Source organism: Pyrus communis, chromosome 13 (assembly GCF_041283825.1).
Source record: "Pyrus communis isolate YQ-2024b chromosome 13, ASM4128382v1, whole genome shotgun sequence".
NCBI classification, from domain to species: domain Eukaryota; kingdom Viridiplantae; phylum Streptophyta; class Magnoliopsida; order Rosales; family Rosaceae; genus Pyrus; species Pyrus communis.
The window spans coordinates 2,278,493-2,302,704 of record NC_142577.1 but is presented as its reverse complement, the minus strand read 5'-3'; positions in this window follow the sequence as shown (position 1 = coordinate 2,302,704).

Here is a 24,212-nt window from a genome sequence, read left to right as displayed (position 1 = left end):
AATATCAAAATATCTTAAATGCGTTAATTAGTAGTGCGACTGATAGACTGATTAACAGTGATAACCTGAGTCGAAATAATTACAATCATAGAAACTTAGAAGCAAGTTTTGTATTAGGATAGTAAACTCATAGTTGTTTTAACCTAATCACCCATCTAGGTAAACAAAACCTCTTCGACCAGCCATCTGTCTCATCACTTTCACAGAAAAATAGTAGAATCGAAGCACGAGTTAATTTCCCGCTTTAGGAGCGAAATGAGAATTGAGAAAATTACGAAGGCCTATTAGTATGTGCCGTAGAGAAAGGAAGTAATATGATATGTTTCGAGGGCATATACCTTTGGCATCATTTCTCAAAATTTTACTTGGAATATCACCAAATGGTGAAGTGAAGTACACTATTGATCCACTTTCTCGTACTACATCAAATTTCCTTGCGTATTTTTGAACAACTTCTACATCATTGAGAGAACTTAGTTACAAAAGCTTACTGATTAGGAATTTAGCCAACCAAACACTTTATCTAGGGAACCTCAAACCTATCCGCGAAGAGGAAATACTGAACCGTAGGGTCATGCCTAGATTTAGGAAACCAATTGGGCGACGGTTAAAATCGTTAACCCATACTTTGAATTGATGGTCTACCTGACCAACTGTTAGAACTCGAATTTTCTTCCTTAGCTTGTCGAATTTGTTGTAGTCTTACAGACGATTTTCCCACCTACTTCAGCAATGAGATCAAATTTTCTAAATACCGACAATCAACTTTATACCAAATTTGTCAAATGTTAGTTTTGTTTAAATTGGCACTCTTCTTGGGAGACGTGATCTTGGTAGATAATATTCTTTTCTTTTTCCCAAAAAGGTTTTAGTGGAAGAAGTTTGAAATCCTCACAAGGTGTTGTGAAATACGTGATATCCTTGGTTTTGTTGATTTTATTGGTCGTTTGTTAGTGGTTTTTCGGCTATGGAGTTTTTGTTCACATGTCAACCAAGGAAAGTTCGTTTAGTTGTGTTGTTGATTATGAATGAAGTTTCTGACAACTGAAGTATTGTTTTTTCCTGAGCATTTTCTTACACCTTTCGATGACTCGATAATTTTGAAATCCACGATGATGTTTTCTCTGTATATTTTGGTTGCGTACTATTGCAGCATGATGGAGTATCGCTTATGTTTCCAATGGTTGGTACCGTATGAAATGAACCATCTTACTCATGACCTTGAGTCAACAATTATCATTCTTACTTGAAAAGCTGAATGACACTTCTTTATGGAGAAACGTGTCCAAAATCTTTACCAACCTCACAAACTTCTCAAATACTCCTTTTTCTTGAAAATAGCTAAATTGTTGACATCAACGATGGGGAAACCAAATCAACGCCTATGATTACACTATCGTGTATCACCCCGGTTGTGCAAACATAATTACTATTGCCACAGCAAAAGACATATATGCCCTTGCACACTTTCAGCTTGTCTTATATCATTTCAATTGGAATTCATGAGTATTGATTTAACATTACTTACAAATCATCAAGAATCGTTCGGGTGGTTATAATCACTTCCTACATCCAAATGGAGATGGAGAAATATCACCATAAGTTCCTGGTACGAGTTATCTTGTACATGTGGAGATTATGACAATGTTCGATGATTACTAACCGACTTGACAAGTCAACTCACCTTCCGTTGGTCCAGAGGGACTACATTTTAGACCACTTGGTAAGGTGTTTTGATCAACATCTATTCTGAATATGATTTCATAATCACCTATTGGAAGGCATTTTGGTCAATCTTGGGTACATGTCTACCCTGCTGCACTTCGTATTGTTTCTGTTGCAGACAGATCGTCTTGGAGAATCACCCAGACAGTGAAATTTTAGTTGCTACAACTAATTCCTCAATCACCCAATAAATACTCTGCTAAACAAATCTTTACCATTGGTGATTGAATATTCAGGAAGTTATAGTTGTAGTGAGATATTATGCACTCAATCCAGTTACCTTGTACTCTAGTTTTGATGGACTTGTTTTGACTCTCAAATTCTTGAGTGTTCTTTTAGCCTACTTGACATAGTTTTTCACTAAATCCGAGGGAAATTCACTTTGAATTTGCTCACTAAGGCGTTGTGAACTACATTTGTTCAACTATAGGGTGTGCATATCACTACTGTATCACACTATGATGCGTGTTTTAATTCCAAGTCTTGGGAAGATTTCTTGAAAGATGTGGGTACAAAGTTGTTATTCAATACCCCATTTTACCTTCAGACTAATCGCCAGTCTAAATGAACTATCTAAACCTTGGAGAACATATTGCTTTTGTCTGGTCCTGCAATTTTAGCATGACTGTGATAGGTATCTATCTTTGTTTAAGTTGTGTACAATGATAGTTATTTTTCTGGGTTGGCTATAATACTGTTTAAGCCGTTGTATAGAGATTTTACACACAGAATACGATTGACATATGAGTATTGCGAGCAGGTATTTGAATGATCGAGATTACGATATAGAGAATTGTATAATATTGGCGATGTTGCCCGAGAGGGTAGTGCGTGAGTACGATCGAGGGTTTGATCATGCGATGTATGTATATTTCCCAATGGGGGGGCATGATGTTAATATTGCACCCTCGAGAATTTATTACTTGCTTGCCGAGACAACAATGCGTTGTTAGTATTACGGGCTACAAACCGTAATATTGTTAACTTATTTGTTGGATTCGTTAAGCAAGTGGACAAATTGGTCGTCTACATTAGCATTTGTATTATTTATTTAATTAGTTATTTATTGTTTGGGCTTAACCCAAAGATACTACACACTTATCTTCGGAGTACGTGATGCAACAGGTGTGTAGGTGAAAAATATTCTATGTTCAGTTTTAATATCAGTACAATTATTTTAACTTTACGTTATTATATATATGTATTTTGATGTGAAGTTATTATACATATATAAATATTTTCGATTTTATGTTTTTATAATAAGTATTATATTATATTATTGTACTGAAGGAGAAGGAAAGTATGAGTTTGGAGGCGTGAAAGAGGAATCATTGCAATCTGATCGCGACGGAATGACATTCTCTTTTATGCAACTGCTCTAGCTTGATTTCTTCTTTATATATTTTATTTCTATTTTGAGTATTTTTTGTATAGAAACTTATTTCAAATTTCAGGGACAAAATATTTTTAAGGTGGGTAGATTGTGATAACCCGTCCCTAATTTCACGATCTTATTAATTTTAAAAGTGTGAAGTGACGAAAATGCCCCTAGTGGTGAGATTGTTGACTTTTGTTGACCGTCATTTCGTGACGCGTACGAGCTACTATATTACTGTATTTTCGAATTAGTCGACAGTACGAATGCATAGGCGCAAGCGAAATCGAAGTCAAGGTTACGACGAAGGTTTTACATAACTACAAATCTGAAAAGTACTTTTGTAAAAACTATTATTTATTATTTTATATATTTCTCATAATTTTTAAGATTATTTTGTTATTATTATTATTATTACAATATTACTTGGGGATATTTTAAATATTTTTCTAATTATTATTAGCCCGTGGGGCCCCATATCCCAAAACTCTCCATTCTCCTTTTAACACGTGTCTTCTTTCCCGAACTCTCTCATCCCTCTTTCTCTGATAACTTTCTCTCTCTCTCTCTCTCTTTCTCTCTCTGTGAGATTTGCTGGACCACCATCACCCACCATCCTTTCTGACGAGCATTATGGCCACGAACTCGAAGCCTACCTCGTTGCTTGACTGTGAAACCGCATACCCAGACCTCGAGCTGGAAACACGAACATGGACCTCGATCTACATGTTTCCCAGTGAGTCACCACGATTTTCCGACCAAGGTAGGTCTCGAGAACCTCCATCTCTCATCCTTTTTCGTCGTTGTCAAATATTTTAAGGTTTTAGGCCTTTGTTGTAGGGTTGGGGGACAAAAACTATTCGGGGAACTCAAACCCAGTTTTTCGACGAAAGATTCAGCGACTTTCGAGCCATTTTCCGACTAACTTCGGCCACGGTTGAGGAAACCGAACGTATATTCCGATTCCTTGCTCTCCGAGCTTCAATTTGATATATTGGAAGGCTAGGCTTAGTGAAGTTTTTGGTTGGTCAGAGCCGGGGTTTATCCCAAACATCCTTTTTCTCATATTCCGGCAGTTGCAGTGGCAATCAGCCGGAGAAGAAGGGAAAAAAAAAGACAAAAAATAGGGGCCTTAAGCCCAAAACCCGGCCTATAATCTTTGGTGACACACCCCAACCCGGAATGTCCATTAAGGCCCCAAATCGAGGCGTGATAGCCGACACCTGGAAGTTGACGAAGCCATAAAGTGTGATAATGTATAAAATATGAATAAATTAAAATCTAAAAGTTCCTAAGTACACGAGTGCCCGGTGAGCGGGTCTGGACCCATTTCACACGTGATACAGAGCATAAGTATAGTACAATAAGGTAAGATAATGATTATACCACCATAAGAAGACATCTGTACTGAAAAGTGCCATGAATCCTTGTCGATACGGAACTCTGCTGCTAGAACCTGGAGGGGTGCAACAATAGAAAATGTGAGTGAGTGAAACAAAACTTTTCAACCCAATTTCAATTACCAAAGGCAGTAACCCCTCGCCGTAACACCTGTATAATTTCCCAGAAAATAACAGGCGTGACTATAACTCAAAACCATAACCAAAATAACAGTCTCATAGCTATGTCGTGTCAAATATCTCGACAAGAATAAGTAACCCAGGTGAAATAAATCAACATGAAATGGTATGTCAGCCGAATCCACTTATTGTGGCCTGTACAGCTGAACTAATAGCTCATCAACATGCTAGCCGGAGTCACCTCACATGACCTGTATGGATGAATCAATAGCTCATCAACATGCTAGCCGAAGTCACCTCAAGTGACCTGTACGGCTCATCCGTAGCTCATTCATCAATGCTAGCACATAAGTTAGAGTCACCTATAGTGACCTGTACGACTGAATCTATAGCTCAATAAGTATACCTGCACATGAGTTGGAACCACCTAAAGTGGTCTGTACGACAGGACTGGGTGTAAATAAATACGCTCAAGTGCTACGATCACGTGAAGACTGTGCGAATAATCGCTGGTCACCTACAAGTCGGAACCACCTATTGTGGTCTGTACAACAGGACTGTGCACCTACCTTGGATCCAAGGTGAGCGTAAGGTGTGGGAGGCGAACATCATGTGAAGGACTGTACCTTGGCCACGGGCAAGAGCACTAACACTGGGGTGCAGGTTCATGAGCTCTCAATGCATCTCAACATAACATGTACGACTCATGGGCAACCTATACGACAATGTCAGAGTTGTCTAAAAACATAAATATAGTCATGTCATAACTCGATCATTTCGAGTAACACCATAAACTCACATGAACTTACTTATGCATCCTGCGTTCCACTTCGCACTTCTAAGCATTTATAGTAATTATGTACAGATAATATACATATGGATATGCCATGAAGCAATCTAAAACTCAACCATAACATAGTGTTTCCAAATATATAAATATAACATGGCATGAAATGTATAATCTGTAACGCCCCACTTCCAAACTATTTATTTTCGGGAATAATTATCGGTGATAAGCCCAACTAGACACTAATTTAATTAACCATCATTACTTATGTTTCCTTACTTCATTTCCTTGATTCCTCACATATTGATTTATGACCAACATTTAACCACCAAAATCATAAGGTTAAATCTCACATTTTCCACCAATATCCTTCGCATTGCTCAATTCCCCAAACAAGGCTATTATCCCAATTAATTAGTCTCGTTTATTGTATGGCTGCATCTAACGTCTCGTTAGACTGCCTATGTACCCTAAACAGGGATCAAGCCATTCATAGTTCGCACTAGTCCTCCAAAGCATTCACAGAAATTATATGAAATATTCAATTTATAAACGTTTGTGGAGAGTCAATCTTACACACACACACACACACACACGATAGAAGGGAAAAGGCCCACTATCTTTAGGTTCGCGCTACAACTCCCAAGTACGAATATCAAGACATCACGAACGATCCTCACCTAGAACAATTATTCAGTCACATCTCAGAACTCTTATCCATAGAACCCATAATTTACATAAAACACATCCCAAGGATGTTCTAGAATGATTTCATATCCATTGACCAAAAGTCAACCTTCGGTCAAAGATCAACGGTAGGGTCCACAACCCTACATAACTCAATTTGGAAGATCCACATCTCGGATTTTCGATCCGAAACTTCTAAAGATACACATTATATTTCTAGAACATAATACTAAAGTTTCATTACGATTCAACGGTTGGATCTCTGCCAATTGCCAATTCAAGTGGCGGTCAAAGTTTTATTTTACGAACTTACAAATCCAATTTGGGAAGATCCGTATGTCAAATTTCCAATCCGTAAGTTTCTAATATCCTCAAATATTACATATCATAATGTATTAAAACTTGGTGACGATCCAACGATCAAATCGTCAATTCATGCAAGGACCTCTTAATGGCCAAGTAGGTGGTCAACTATGAAATTATATTCAACACCATAATTTCACTAAACGGATGTCAAATGTGGAATCAGGGCTTCAAAATTAGCCTAGGAAGATCAGGTGGAGTCTTGGCCCACGCGCCGCCGGGCGTGGTGGCTGGCCGCCATAGCTCACTGGAAAATTCCACTATTTCTAAAAATTCTCAAACTCACAGAAATGAAGATCTCAAGGAGTGGAACAACTTTCATACCTACCACAAAGTCCAAAAGTGGACGGAATATGGTCAATTTTGCCCACAAAGATGCCGGGTGCCTAGAGCTTCCCAGTGTTGATTCATCATCTACGGTGGTCCAACGGTGTCAAGGTTGGTTGGGATTTTCTCCTGGGATGATGGGCTACAAAGCCCAAGTGGTGGCATTGGCCATTGCTTTGCCGATTCGTCGGAAAATTGAAAAGAGTGGCCGAACATGGTTTTGATGCGTTGGATTTCGTAGCTTCGCCTGCCACATGTGGTGGTTTATAAAGGTGGTTCTTGCTTGTTTCGTAGAGGGGAATGAGAGCTTTAATATGGTGGTAGTGGCATCGAAAAACTCTATCGGAGTTGGTCGGAATCAGCCTTAGAAAATGGGAGGTTGCGAAGGTGGTTTTGGGTTGTGCACGAGAAGGAGAAGTTGGGAGCTTCTCTCCCTTTCTCTGATTGGCTGCTGCCCTCCTTTCTCCCATTCTGATTGGTCACTCACTCCTTTACCTAATTGGTCCTTTACTAACACAAATCTGATTGGGCCACTTTCCCACAAGGTGGGAATTCAAATAATTTATAACTAAACTTTAAATAACCATTTTCAAACGTCCATAACTATACTGTTATAATCCGGACTCGCATACGGATTTCGCCTATGCATTCGTACCAACGAGTACTAAGAGGATACGCTGAAAGAATAAGTCCCACATCTCTCAAACCGATGGTCAACGGAAGTCAAAGTTCTTGTGTGACATCCCACATCGCCCAGGGGAGTGATCCTTAAATGTATATTCTCATCCCTACCTAGCACGAGGCCTTTTGGGAGCTCACTGGCTTCGGGTTCCGTAGGAACTCTGAAGTTAAGCGAGAAGAGGGCTAGAGCAATCCCATGATGGGTGACCCACTGGGAAGTTGCTCGTGAGTTCCCAAAAACAAAACCGTGAGGGAATGGTAAGCCCAAAGCGGACAATATCGTGCTACGGTGGTGGAGCGGGCCCGGGAAGTGATCCGCTCCGGGGCGGGATGTGACAATTTGGTATCAAAGCCTCACCCTGGTCGTGGTGTGCCGACGAGGACGTCGGACCCCTAAGGGGGGTGGATTGTGACATCCCACATCGCCCAGGGGAGTGATCCTTAAATGTATATTCCCATCTCTACCTAGCACGATGCCTTTTGGGAGCTCACTGGCTTCGGGTTCCGTAGGAACTCTGAAGTTAAGCGAGAAGAGGGCTAGAGCAATCCCATGATGGGTGACCCACTGGGAAGTTGCTCGTGAGTTCCCAAAAACAAAACCGTGAGGGAATGGTAAGCCCAAAGCGGACAATATTGTGCTACGGTGGTGGAGCGAGCCCGGGAAGTGGTCCGCCCCGGGCAGGGATGTGACATCTTGCCTCTAGGGCATTTTCGTAAATTCACGCTTTTAAAATTAATAAAAATGTAAAATTAGGGACGGGTTGTCACATTTGGTCCAAACCTTTGGGCTGTTACCTAACCCTGCCCAATTTCAAAATTGATCATGGAATATTCTAAAGAATATTTCTTGCGTTGACTTTTCAAAAAAATTTCAGAAATCCTCCTAGGCTAATTTCAATGTCCCGAGTCCATTTTTGACATCTATTTAAAAAATTCCAAAGTTTTAACGTAGTTGACCACTGGGGCAACGCAGTTGACTTTTAGGGTTGACCGTTGACTTGTCGTTGACTTTTTACGAAAATTGCCCAGAACCCTTCGTAGCGTATTTCAATGCTCAGATTTCGAATTCGTCGTTCGTTTCTCTAAATTCAAATGTTTTAATGGAGTTTTACTAATGGGTTCCAATATTATACTTAGGTGCGATTACTATCGGAGACTCCGACTATCCTAGTTCGAACGGTTACGACTTCACAAGTATCTGTGAGTGGGTCTTTTCTTTTATATAGTACATATAGTGTGTGTGTGTGTGTGTGTGTGTGTGTAATTATCAGTTTCCAGTTATACATTTCGTAAAGAGTTTTTCACAATACCCCTAGATTAGCGTAACGTTTATAAGATTTCGCGCATTGATAAATTATGAAGTTATGCTATGTCCTACGGGATGCATAGGTATGCGTATTATTATTATTAGTGCCTTAATTATATTTATGGTTATGAATAGCATTATGGTCGACGTAAATTATTGATTTACTGCTGCATGATTTTATTTAAGTTATCTGATCATCGTTGCTGCAGCGGTGTTAGTACTTGCCCGAGGCAGGGCTAGTCTTTCATGTATATGTTCACATCGCACCGTATGCTGACTTTGGAGCCATTGTTGGTGCCAGTCCTGTCCTAGATTGCTATAGGTAATTAGGACTCGCATGTGAGGCACGTAGCGCTAGTCTTCACATGATTGTAGTGTTGGAGCGTAATTCATTATTACACCTAGTCTTGTTCATGTTAGAATACATGTGCATGAACTCGTGTGTCAGCATTTGTCGATGAGCATTCGATGTGATATGTTTATTTCTGCGAGATATTGCGATTACTAGAAGTTAGATGCTTATTTACGAATTTTATGACATATTGAATCTTGAGATATTGTAGGCTACGGTAAGTATTTTCATACTATATGTAGCATGTATATATTGGAAACTATACTGGTTTAAGGGTTATTATGTTTTTGAAAAGGTTTTACAAAACTTTATTTTTAGGCTTACTCACCTTAGTTTTTTGCCCCTCTAGGTTCTAGTAGCTGAGCTTTTGTATTGACGAGGATTCGTGGAAAAGTTCGGTATATGAGTTTTCCTGAGATGGCATAATTCTCATCTTACCTTATTGTACTTTACTTCTGCTCTGACATCACTTATGAAATGGGTTCATTCCCTGCTCACATGCACACTCTTATATTTAGGCACTTTTAGGTTTGAATTTATTCACATTTTCCACATCACCACACTTTATGGCTTCATCACCCTTCTAGTGTCGGCTAGCACAGCTCGGTTTGGAGTCCAGGTGGACATTCTGGATCAGGGTGAGTCATAGTAGCTTCGATCATTGGCTTCACCGAGCAGGACACCAAAAAGTAGACTTTCCCCATGATGACACCCTGGTGATATTTGTCCAATTTCCCACACCATCGTTGATAGAACTATAGTGGACAATGGAATCACAATCTTGTTGTGTTCCTTTCAAGTGCATAATATAAAGATAGTATAATGGCACAAGTAAGGGTGTCAAACCATAGGGATTGATTAGAACTCTACAAATTACTAGCTTTATGTGAACCCTAACTAAGCAATGAAAATGAAAACTGAATTTAGATTTTTGTTTTGAAAGCTAAAGTAACTTTAAATGCAAGACAAGATAAAGATGAATGATAGATTGATTTAGAAATGATGGGAATGGAACTAGGGATACCGATTTCACCATTACAAGTCAATTCTATGAAAATTAAGTGAAAACGCATTCAACTCTCCAATATGCAACTAGGGTTCGTTTTACTTATTTATAATCATCCATTTGATGTGCGGTTGTGATCAAGTACTCCTAATCTGCAACCTAGTTGGGGTGTTCGACTTAGACTAGCAAGTAAGAATCCATTAAGAACAAGAAAACTTCAAAGAACCATAGAAATCACATGGTAGGATACAAGCATTGGAGTTTCTTCATTCATTCACATGTCCACCAAGATTAAGCATGATGTGTACTATAACCTTGATCAAATAATTCATAAGCAGACCTAGTGGTGATCAAACATTAAGATTAACAAACAAATTAAACTATAAGACCAGTGAATGAAACAAGAACACAAATTGGTAGTTTGAATACTTTAACTTAATAACATAGAGTAGTTCTACAAGGCTACATCGAAATCCCTAGCTATGAACTTAAGTACACAACATGATTACATAATATATAAATATCAAGAATAATATAGAGGGAAATTAAAGTTCATAGAAGAAACCCCTTTAAGCAATTCTGATGTGGAAATCTTTCAAGAACAGCATAGCTACGTGGTTTCTTCGGTGGTTGCGGATGGCGAAGGGAAATAGGGTTTTATTTCTGGAAGAAAGGCCAAAGAAAGAGAAGAAAGAGAGCCTTGGGTGACCCCAAGGGGGTTTTGTACAAAAGGGATTTGAAACCCTAGTATTTATATGCTAAATGGGGCTACAACTGATTACAAGGTGATCCCAACCATTAAGCCAAGGTTTTGAACATTTTTCCTTATTTGGTTCCTCCAAATCAGGCTAGATATTCCAATTCCTTTCCCATTGTACTTTTGGTCTCCTAACTAGCCAAATTCACTTTGGATTCTTTATTTGGGCTTCAAAACAAGTAACAACTTTATTTGGGCTCCCAAATAGGCCACTAAACTTCTCTCCACGTTTGAATAAGGGCTAGATCCAAAAATGGCATGTCTTCACTTCTTTTGCCTTCAAATTGATCCTAAAGTACATGTAACTACACACTAGCACAGAATAAGGTAAAATGCAACCGGTTTAACTCAAAAATAACAGAAAGAGACTAAAAATGGATGGTATAAAAGCATGAAATATATGGCTTATCAAATACCCCCAAACCTAGTTTTTGCTAGTCCTTAAGAAAACTATAACTAAAAACACACAAAAACAATAAAATCTAACTATACCACTTTCACTGGCTACATGATTGCACTGAGCATGTGCAACAAGCCTTTGAACCTCTAGGTATCCCTAGTCGGAGAAGTTGTGTCTCCTGAGGGTTTACAGTGATGACGCCCACAAACATCTATAGACTGTACAAACAAATTGGTTAAAGCATACTTGAAAACAAACTAATAAGAACCAATGAAAGCTTAGTGATACATCCAAATTAAAAGTTTGCCACATCAAAGAATTGTATCATGTGTAAAGTGTAAAACTATTACTCCATGACTTATGACTTCAAAGACACCATACTCAAATGCCAAAGATAGAATTCGCCCCAACTCTAGTCCTCACAAATATCACTCAAATTTTCACTCAGATCTTAAGGTGTAGTCTCTCCACAAACATATGTGAGTGAAATTATGTAAAAGGGATTAAAAAATTCTCACGTATGAAATATGAAATAAAAGCACAATTTCTGAACATATCTTATGGAATGAATCAAATACTAAGAATATTGATAACACACGTACTTACCAGCACCTATGAATACATCCCCAAAGATCTACTAGGTCTTTCACAAGGTTGTAATGTAAGGTATAGGCTATGGGCTATGAAAGAAAGGATAGGAAATACTAGAGCTTGGGACATACCAAGGTGTCTTTGTTATGAAATAAGCAGGCTCTTCACTTGAATTGGTCTTTGTTATTTGTTCTTGGCGTCTAGGACCCATGAATAAGTTTTTTTTTTTTTTTTTTTTTTTTTCTGTAACTTTTATTTCTTTTATTTGTAATTCCAGCATATGTTACCTTGGTACACGCCACATTCTTAATCTAGAGCTCAATCGATCTATGTCTTCATCACTTTAGCATTCCCCAAACTATAAGGTATGGTTGTAATGGGCTAAAATTGATAGAGTTTGGTATGGGTGATGAAAGAACTAGGCTAAAAGTGTTTGGCTGCAACAAGGGTGAATGGAGCACACAAAGGGATAGGAATTAGGCCTTTTAGTGGTTAAAACATGCACAACCTAACATCATCTCAATGAGTTCATTCATAGGTGATAATAAACACATGGCATCTGCAACATAGGATTATTCTTAGCATTCAATCAAAGAGAAATAATGAGATCATTTAAAGTGAAATTGAAAGAAAAAGATAGGAGTAGAAACAGTTAAACCCTCTCAAAGAAGCAAATAGGCTCAAAATAACTCATTAGGGTAGCCTCCACTATTCTTCTTCCAGAATTTGAGCATGGTACTTTTACCATCATAATTCCAAGAGTAACATCTTTGTAAAAGAAAATAAGATACAAAATTTTTTCATGACAATACTGTAGTTTTGTTTGTAAACATAGCCCTCATTTACATTCACATTAGGAAGCAAAAGCAAACTTAACCAAAACTAAAAACAAAGGAAAACTTTCAATCCCACACCCCCAAACCTAAACTGAGCATTGTCTTTGATGCATAAACAATGAATGGAATGCAGTAATGCAAATAGGCAGAGTGTGTGGAATGGAGATAAAATAAAGCTAAAAGACATGAATAAAAGGAAAGAACACAAACCTAGCTAAGTTGCCTCCTAGCAAGCGCTTTATTTAATGTCTAGGCGAGATATGGTTCCATGATAGATGAATGCCTAGGGTGGGAAGAAGTCAAGGTACCTCTGAACCTTGGTCGGAAGAAGTGATTCCTTTCAAGGGACTTTGAAAATCGTGTGTTGAATTTCCACAAGGCCTTGATTATGATGGCGTTTTCGCCTCTCCTTGTGAATACAATGCGAGACCATATCCTCTTCCTTTGTTTGAGATGGTAGGAAGGTCTCATTATCTAACTTCAATTCTTTTTCATCTTGAAATGGCAGCAAATCATCTTCCAAAGACTCCAAATATGGTACCTGAAAAGATTTAAAACAACGTGGAGAATCTGACATAGATTTTGAAAACCATTCAATTGGATTAGAAGATTGAGGAAGAGCTTCAAACACTATGTCTGGCACAATTTCTTCAAGAACATCTATGGGTGGCTCATCATGCTTTTGTTTGACAAATCTCCCTGGAAAACGAATTGGTGGAACATATGGCTTAGGAGGAGTGTAAGGCTCGTCATCTTCGTAAAACGCAAGAACCTCACTATGAAAATATGCACATAAAGCTTCCTTTGGTTGTTCCTCTTTCTCTTCTTGATCATCACCACCAGATTGATGTTCATTTATAGCTTGGACAATCTGACCCACTTGAATTTCCAGCTTAGTTAGTGCTAAATAGTGGTTCTGAATAATGCTACTCGTTGATTGTTGAAACTGAAAATTGTTTTGAGCTAGTAGCTTCAAAGTGTCCTCCAATGTAGTGTCAAAGGATTCTTGCTATGGTGGAGGTGCAAATGCTTGATTTGGAGCTTGTATGTTGTTCTAAGAGTCATGATGAGAGTTTCTCCAAGCAGGGCTGTATGTATTTGGCAATGGTTGCAGTGGCCTTTGGTTAGAGAAACACATGCAGTGTGAGTGCTCTCGAACAAATGTAGGAAACTCATCTCTCCTTGGGCAGAATTGAAGGGGATTGCCAATTTTAGCACATAATAGACATTCACCATACATCTTGGTTACAAACTAAAAATCAAAACAAACTAAATTGTAAATGAAAAATCTAAACTAAGAAAACAAAAACAGATAGGGTTTATAAAGCAAGCAATTAGAGGGGATTGAAATCAGTCCCTGGCAACTGTGCCAAAATTTTTTTGTGTTCCTTTCAAGTGCAAATATAAAGACAGTATAATGGCACAAGTAAGGGTGTCGAACCACAGGGATTGATTAGAACTCAAAAAATTACTAGTTTTATGTGAACCCTAACTAAGCAATGAAAATGAAAACTGAATTTAGATTTTTGTTTTGAAGGCTTAAGTAACTTAAAATGCAAGACAAGATAAAGATGAATGATAGATCAATTCAGAAATGATGGGAACGGAACTAGGGATCAAGTATTCCAATATGCAACTAGGGTTCGTTTTACTTATTTATGATCATCCATTCAATGTGTGGTTGTGATCAAGTACTCCTAATCTACAACATAGTTGTGATGTTCAACTTAGATTAGCAAGTAAGAATCCATTAAGAACAAGAAAACTTCAAAGAACCAAAGAAATCACATCGCAGGATGTATGCATAACAGTTTCTTCATTCATTCACATGTCTACCAAGATTAAGCATGATGTGTACTATAACCTTGATCAAATAATTCGCAAGCAGCCCTAATGGTGATCAAACATTAAGATTAATAAACAAATTAACTATAAAACCAATGAATGAAACAAGAACACAGATTGGTAGTTTGAATACTTTAACTTAATAACATATAGTAGTTTTGCAAGGCTACATCGAAATCCCCAGCTATGAACTTAATTACACAACATGATTACATAATATATAAATATGAAGAACAACATGAGTGAAATTAAAGTTCATAGAAGAAACCCCTTGATGTAATTATGATGTGGAAATCCTTCAAGAACAGCGCGGCTACGTGGTTTCTTTGGTGGTAGCGGATGGCGAAGGGAAATAGGGTTTTGTTAAGAGAGAAAGCTCTGGGCAACCCCAAGGGGGGCTTGTGTAAAAGTGATATGAAACCCTAGTATTTGTATGGTAAATGGGGCCGCAACTAATATCAAGGTGATCCCAACCATTAAGCCAAAGTTTTGAACGTTTTTCCTTATTTGGCTCCAATTCCTTTCCCATTTTGCTCTTGCTGTCCTAACCAGCTAGATTCACTTTGGATTCTTTTCTGGGCTTGAAAACAAGTAACAACTTTATTTGGGCTCTAAAACAGGCCACTAAACTTCTCTCCACGTTTGAATAAGGGTTAGCTCCAAAAATGGCATTTTTCACTTCTTTTGCCTTCAAATTGATCCTAAAGTACATGTAACTGCACATTAACACAAAATAAGGTAAAATGCAACTAGTTTAACTCAAAAACATCCAAAAGAGACTAGAAATGGATGGTATAAATGCATGAAATATATGACTTATCAAGTCCACAACCTACAATGTTAGTAATCCAGAAGATGGGTTGAGAGCACAATCAGACGCAAAACAGAGGTTTTGACTAGATTCAACGGAATTAGCTTAACTGCCATGGTATTATTACACTCGACATCAGTGCTGCGACCTCAATCGAGTATAAAAAAAATACGATTCTGCATCCTGGGAAAAGCACTCAGAGAAATCAAGTCTGACTAAGAAACATCTCGACGATACACCATACAAGTTCTCAAAAAGTCGAAGAAGAAGTTTTTCACCCAAGCAGAAGTAGCCGAATTGCAAAAAAAATAATTCTACCCCCTCTGAATAGTAATTACAACAAGGAGGTCAAGAAGATGGTGCCCAGGATGATCCGTTGGCAAATGAATCAAGATGGGAACCTGAAGAAGATGTCGAACACATTTTTCTTGACCCTAAGCAACAGTAAGCTTGGCTAGGGAATTTCATGTCCCATAAATCTTTATTGAGTTGTGATGCAGGCACACAACTCAAAGGATTAGGGAATCAGTTCCTCGGAAGCCAGGGCTAACGCCTAAAGTGGTCACACAGACTCATTTGTTTCTGTAAGTAAGATGCCCGAATGATGACCCTACAGCTAGCAGCTCTACAAATCTTTAAGCAAAACTTATGCCCTTTATGGCTACGTGGACCTATTTGCTTATTGAAAAGCAGAGCGTCTGGTCGACGGCTTATGGCTAAAAGCTTTGCAAGTCACAAAGCTGTAGCTCACGACAATGGTAACTACATGGACTCTCTATTTTATTTTTTATTTTTTTAAAGCAACTCTTTTGGCTGCTGGCACTATAAGTTAAAAATTTCATAAGTCATGTTGAGCTAGCAAGGCTCCTGAAGCATTCAAGCCAAGACCAAGCCTAAAGTGATGACATGGGATCGTCTACTTCATCGAAGCAGCTCGCCCAGCCGCCCATCCTACAATAAAGTTTTGTAAAAACAAGGCAAAATTGCGAAAAAGAAAAAAAGCAAGAAAAGCAGTATTGAATTTCTAGCAAATTGATAAATTGGCTCAAAGGCCATCAAATTTCATATAAAGCAAAGCAAAAGCAAAAGAAGAAAATTCCTAAGTATAAGCAAGAAGACAACTTATCAGCACCTTGGACGATCTCTGAATCTTTAACTGCCACGCCTTTACCAGCCGCAACTTGCACTGTTTCATCTTTAGCCACCCTTGCCTGGGCAGTCTGACCTTAGTTGCTTCATCAAAGGAGAAGTCAAGTAGATCCTCTAGAGAAATGGAGAAAGTCCCAAAGTACTTCTGGGAGAACTCATAATCCGATAACTTACCCTTAGAAATAGTCTACATAGCGCAGCTTGTAGAAAGGCTAAGCAAACCAAGTGCAACTTCGTGACCAACCTTCTCACTCTTTAGCTGATCATTCTCCTTGACAAGACTAGCATGGGTAAGCTGCATTTCTTCCAGTTCTTCTTAGCAAACACACGCCTTAAAGTCCTACTACATCAATCTCAAGTTTGCTGGCAACTCTTTAGAGACGAATCACCTCATTATAGGCAAGGATCAATTCCTTATCCTTTGTATAAATGGCAAATTGAAATTCTGAGTTGACACGTTCATAGTCTTGGATCTTCACCAAATAAAAGACAATATCCTTATGTGCAGCCTACAACAAAGCTTGAGCAACTGCAAGTCTGAACTTCAAATCTCCAGCTTCCCGGCAAGTGGGTTTTAGCTCCACAAAAGTAGGGGCAGGGATTTCGAACCCCCTTAAAATGGCGAGTTAAAATTCTAACTTTTCAATCTTTCCAGAAGACGAATGAGGTCAACTTCCTTCACTGCCTCAACCTCCTTAGCAGCCATAGCAGCATCTTGGTCTAGATGCATCTAAATGATATATTTGTGAAAACTAGTTCAACATCTATGCATGCAATTAACAATTAAAAGGTAGAATCATGCTTGTATGCACTCAAAAACAAAAAGTTTACCCATGAAATTCAAGGCCTAGTAAGTGTGGTGAACCAAGACTCAACTCAAGAACAAAGTGAGTTGAGAAATATTATACCTTTGTTGATTCCTCTTTGCATAAGCCAAGGCTAATCACCCAAGAGATAGGGCCTTCATTCCTTACTTCTTAGCTCCATGGATTTCTTGGATGAGTATGGTAGAATGGATTCTCCAAGTTCCCAAAATAGAGAACCTCAAAGTCTCCACACCAAGGAGAGCATTGATGAAGAGATGAGTGACCTAAAGGAAGGAAGATTGCTAGCTAAGTTCCTCTAGGGTGGCTAGACTTCATTAGAGAAAAGAGAGCTTTGTGTTCTCTTTTCTTCCCTTAGAAAACCTAAGGATGAAATGGTTATAAAGTTGCCTTTATACCACCTCACAATGGAGTGGCAAACTTGCAATTAAGGCAAGTTCACTATCCCTCTCTATATGGCCGGCCATTAAGGGTTCATTGGGCTTTCAAGCCTTTTGTGTTTTCAAGTTGTCATACAACTTGAGTTAATGGGCTTGACATTCAAATTCCAATGGGCCTTGTGGCCTAAAACTAACCCGGGGCCTATAACGAACATATTCGTTTGATTAATTAACAAATTAATTAATCCTAGCCATAAATAATTAAACCAGTTAATTATCCTTACTCATCTCCATTGTTTCTTCAATCTCTACCTTACTCGGTGTACAATCCATTAGGTTCCTTTTAGAGAGGCAGTGGGCGATTAGAACTCTTCAAATCGATTATGAATTGAAAGTTACTTTCAATTCTCCCTTTAGTGATTACTCATCTTTAGGGCTTCCACAAACCATGAGTGACACCTAACAGTATGTCAAGGTTACCCAAGCTAATCATAAGAGGTGGAGAACCTATTCAGTTTAGGATTATAACGCAATACGGTCTTTCTCTAATACAATACTCTTGACCAAATTGTTTGGTTTGATAGTTTATTCATGTCTATTATTCAATGTGATTCTCTTACTTATATGATTACCTTGAATGTAATTTGAAACGACTTCTTAAATCTCATTCATACTCTGGCCAGAGATTCTTAATCATATCATAGGGTATTCTCCATCGAACAGTTTGAAGTCTAGAGATCCCTTGTTCCGTATTCACTTGCCTCTGTGGCTAAGTGGCTTAACCCTAACCATGTCGTGGACACCCTTTGACAGAGTGACTTTGACATAGTCAAAGGTCAAGGACCTAACCACAAGGCAACTATGATGCCTTAGGTCAAATGACTACTTTGCATTATCCCAACCATGAGTTCTCACATGAGTACGAGAACTCCTCATTGATTATGTTCAATGGACTCATTCTCTCTTGAGTACTTACATGCTTGTCTTGGTGTCGGTCACACCAATGACTTGAGACCAGTCACTCTCCCTAAGAAAAGACATAGCATGTACTGATCTTAACAAATTGTCAATGTCCAATTGGCAATCCTATGATTAGGAACGTTTAGGATATGTATAAGAAAGAGAATGGTTTCTTGAATCTAACTTCTTTAGATCACATTCTCCCAATTACATATTCCTTGGACTTATCGTTTAAGCATATAACATTTATATGAGATGGCTTAAAACAATAATCTTTTCCCTTTATATTAAACTAGATTAATTTGACATGTGAAATCTCCGTAAAGTATCATCATATGATTGGTTTTAGGGCACATTTCCAACATCATTGACTCAGTAGCCAGGCTCAAAGTCTTCTGCATAGTAGTGAGCAAAGAAACCTTTCTCGAGCTAGCAGGATATCTCACAAAGGAACCCTAGCGAACTACCTTCCCAACACTATGAACAAACTTTTCCCAAGCACCAAGGTCCTCAAGCAGGTCAACCTTGAGTAACGCACAAATTTAAGGGAATTCTCTATAAGTAGACTCGCTGGACTTTTCACCACTGCCAATGGGAGCAGTTTCTTCCATCTCAACAAGTAGATCAGCTGCAGCAGCAAGAGGAAAAGAGGGCCTAGGCTTCACCTTAGCAGCAAAATCCACCTTGTCACTCTTCATAATGACGAGCCTCTCAGAAGTCAAATCGACTTAGCTCTAGACAGATGCCTCGACGCAAATTTGGACATAAGTGTACTCTTACAATGGTTGATCCTCTCAGCAATGGTTGTAGCCACCTTTGGAGCAGCAAACTTCGTAGGCTCAAACTCAACAGTCGCTTTCTTCCCCTTGGGAGAAGCCAAATCAATGACAAGCTTTTCAGCAACAAACGGGGCCCCCACCATCAGCCACTGTTCTAAAAATCTCCACCTAGCACCGCCTAGGCCTTACCTAAGCGCTAGGTTGTTAGCCACCGTCCCGATTAATCCCTAGGTGTTTGAAAATTAAGAAGTGCACCTAGAGCCGCTTTGGTGTCTGCCTAGCTCGCTAAACTGGCCTAGTGATGAGTCTGTATTTTACTATTTATTGTATCCCTAAAAACTACATTGTCTAGTGATAAGTTAACCATTAATTTAGGTCATGGCATGTGTTTATGTTTTTTGTGATTAGAGTAAGAATTAAAATAAGGGTTTTTATCACAAATGGTCATTCTGTCACAATTCTGTTAAAAATTCTGTTAAATGCTAGTGTGGCACATAAATGGGTCCCACAAATTTAATTAAATATTATTATGTGAGTAAAAAATATTAAAATAATAAAAAACAATTGTTTATTTTTATAATTAAAATCTTTAAAAAAAAACAAAATCAAACAAAAAAAAAGAAGAAGGAGGTAATTAAACACTATTCATCATCTTCTTCCCTTCCCACCCTCCCACTACAACCCCTACCCCACGCCTCCCTCTCTCTCATGATGTTGTGTGTATCTTTGGAGTGTCGCCGTCGTGAGGCAAGGCGGTAGGTAGACTATTCAAGCTCTCCAAGATCTGCAAAACATGTTTGGTTCTGGTCACTATCGTCTCCCCTGTTTTTTCATGCCGCAGAAGAAAACAGAGCAACTAGGTTATTTTGTACTGCTAAAAATCTATACACTTCCATAATTTCCAAGACTTTATGTTTTTTTTTTCCACAACCCATTTCTCATATGCCTTAAACCAAAAACCCAAAAGAAGAAAAAAATATAAATAGTAAACAAAGGAGATGAGAGAGAGACCTGAAATAGAAAGACAATTGGGTTTGTTGAAGCTGCTTTGAAGCTCTTCATTTTTTTATTGATTGGGTGGTGATTTTTTTTTAATTATAAAAATAAAAAATTGTTTTTATTGTTTAACATTTTTTTTAATTCACATAATAATATTTAATTCAATTTGTGGGAACCATATGTATGCCACATCAGCACATAACAGAATTTTTGACGGAATTGTGATGAAAAGACTATTGATTTGCGACACCCAATTTTAGGGACTACATTGATCGATTTTCAATTTCAGGAACCATCTTGATGAAGTGGGTCAATTTCAGGGACTATTTGTGATAAAAACCCTTTAAATAATTATATCAAATTTCTTTAATTTCTATGGCCAGTCAATTTGGGAATTGTTTTTGCATATCGTTGACATTTGTGTGTGCCATTGGGTTTCAATTGATACATCTTTAGTATTGATTTTTCTTTTGTGTTCAAGCCACTCCTAGTTGCAAAGAATAACAAAAATAGCTGAAACAGAAGGTGCATAGGAGCAAATCAATGAGAGCTCACTGCTGGATTCTACTACTGAAATACAAGAAGAGGAAGTGAGCTCTTAGTGGACTTGTGCTCATTTCATTGAACACCTTAATCTCATGAAGGATGGTCAGCAACTGACCGTGTTGCTATGGCATGCCTTTATTACTTCTTATGCGTGACAAACAGAAAAAGCTTCTCTTTGTATTCCCACAGGTCAGCCGACACCTCTTCAAATACTAGAGGAAAAGGAATTAAGATGAGGATTAAGTGTGAAGTATAAATTGACATAAAGGCTATGGCAGGTGAAATATTAAAAGGCTAGTGATAGGGATTTTACCACTTGCAAAAGTAGGGATAAAAACACTTAAAAATACTTGCAAGAGTACAAGGTTGTCGTAGTATAGTAGTTAAAGCAAGGTCGCTTTCCACAGAGATTGAATGAATAATTTATGTTTTTTGTTTTTTTTTTGAGTTGAGCGATATTGTCGTTAAGTTAGAAATTAGATTTGCCATTGATGGAGTTTGAACCCACGCAGTCATGCAAGGGATTGAATGAATAATTTATGTTAAAACCAAATCTTAATTAATTATTTGAAAACAAAGTTTGGAAGAGGTTGATTTTATGACCTAAAATATTAAAAATGAATTTAATTAAAAACAATTAAATAATTTGGGAAAGTAAAGAAAACAAAAGAAAATAGTTTTGAAAATAAATTTGAGCACTAGGGTTCCGCCGTCACCTTAACAATCTTATGTAGTTCTTTCAATTACTTATGAATTACACATGCATATTTTGAAGGTTAGATTTTCCTAAAGTATGCCCTACTTGGAACCTCCAACATAGAATGTATATCTAACATGCAACCCATCCGTGGCGTCCAGATTGAATGTAAACATGTAATACTCATTAAGTTTTGTGAAAATCTTTTGAAAAACCATACAACCCTTAAGACATGTCATCCATCCTAAGAAGTTACACATATTAACCACAAAAAGCCTTAGTCAATTTCAGGGACAACCCTTTGCCAAAATTGCATCAAATTACTTTTCTAAATATCTTAATGGTGGCCAATCATCAAGACAAGTAGATAGTTTAAAGCACAGTGATTAATAATTCAAAACCTGCATGCATAATATCATAAGCAAATTGAAAAGAAGCTACATATTCTTACTAAGGCTTGTGGCCTTGCCCTAGCAAACGAAACTAGTTACGAGCAATCATAAAATAAAATATTATTAACAACATGGATAGAAAACACCTTGATAATAAACTTGAATCCTCCAAAGTAATGTGCGCGTTTTCCTCCATTTCTCCTTAAAACCTTAATGGCTAAAAAGCTTGATTTATACTACTCTAATTAAAATCCTCCTAGTAAAAGGTCTTAGAATACAACTAGGAAACCTAATAAATTGAAATAAAATAGGAAATATAATCTTAATTTAACTTGGTAAATTCGCCCAAAAATTTGCACAGCCACGTTTTGGACACAAATCAGCTCCAAAACTAGACCAAAATAGCTGGATTTAGAGCTTGGACTATTTTGAACATCTCTGCAAAAGGCCACAAACCCATCTGAGGTCATCTTGGGCTCCAAAAATGCAGTTTAATCCCAGAAACGTCACTTTCCAGCAACGCACACTACCCCTTTATTTAATAGTCAGAAAATAAATGCTTGGTCGAAAAATCCCAAATTTGGACATGAGCAAGCCAAGAGATACATAAACGTCCTCCAATTTGAATCACCCCAAAATTCATCTATTTCATCATGTTTTACTCCAAAGGAAGTCGAAGGTCCTATATTAAAAATATAAAGCAAAGTATCAAAATTCTTCCAAAATAACCAATAAATTATAACTAAGGTTAGGGTAAAGTATATGGTATAATATGGACTCATCAGCTAGGAAGGATTTAAAATTGTGTTTCCATATTCTCTCTTTTATGACAATAAAGTTTTTATGAGTTATGAAGAATAGAAACAAATAGAACAAAAATCAAAGGAGAAAAGGAACAAATAGGCAGCAAAGGTAGCAGGGAGGAGAATCAAAGGAGAAGGGACTTTGTTCTCTTCTATCGGTTTTATCTTCTCAAACTCATGTCTTTCTTTTGGTTTAATTTAAGAATTATGTGTAACTAAATTTTCAGAAGTTGGGGGCTATTTTGAAGCCCCATGATAGGAGCATATTTATGCGACTTTGTTATCTTATTTTGTTGCATTTACTTCGTTAATTTCCATTTATTTTGGTAATTTGTGTTATTTTCGTATTATTGTAGGTCCAATTGGTAAAGATGACAATAAATGGCAAAATGGAGCAATTTGGAGCAGTTTTGGACTTGGATTGGATTGCATGCGTGGAGAGCATATGGCCTGAATGTTTTTGGTGTTTAAATGGTGTTAGACATGTGCTAAAATCTGGAGAAATTAAAGTTGAGGCTTGGAAGACAAGGAATTACACAAGAAAAAGGAATCCTAGTTGGAGAGGAACATTATCTTATCCAACCTTCTCCAAACTTATCTCATCTTATCCAGTCTTATCTTATCTTATATAACCTTATCCAACATTAACTCATCTTATTTCCAGCTGCAAAAGGAATCCTTATCACATTCTAAATAATTCTCATCTGATTCTAGGAGTCCTAAGATAATTCAAACACCCTAATTCTTTTTCTCCTTGGATTCAGCCGTGCCCTTTGCCCTATATAAACAAGTTGTGCTGCAAATATCAAGGGGGCGGGAGATTGTGCTGCAACCTGCCATTCAACCATTGGAGTTTTCAGAGTTCTTTCTATCCTTGTTCAGTTTTAATGTTTATTTTAGATTGTTTTTTAGTTATGTTGAACATGCGTAACTAAATTTCTTTTTAACTAGAGGTGAATTCGAAGCCATGATCATATGTTTTATATGAATTGATTACATACAGTTATTGTTTCATAAAACATGAATGCGATTTACTTATCTGCTTTATAGAGAACTTATTATTGTATGTTTATTAAGGATGCATACTTAGTTTGCATGCAAGGATTTGAAGCTAGAATATAAGGAAATTTTACCTAATCATTATGAACTTATATTTGCAAGTGGTAAAAGTTACAAGTCATGATTGAGTTAAGTAAATTCTTGGCAGGAGTATCATGCTTTTCATAGTTACGAATGCTTCGTCAATGTTTATGATTTTCATAGAACTTAATGATCTTTGAGATGTATCTCTATCATGCTTTTCATAGTTAGGGA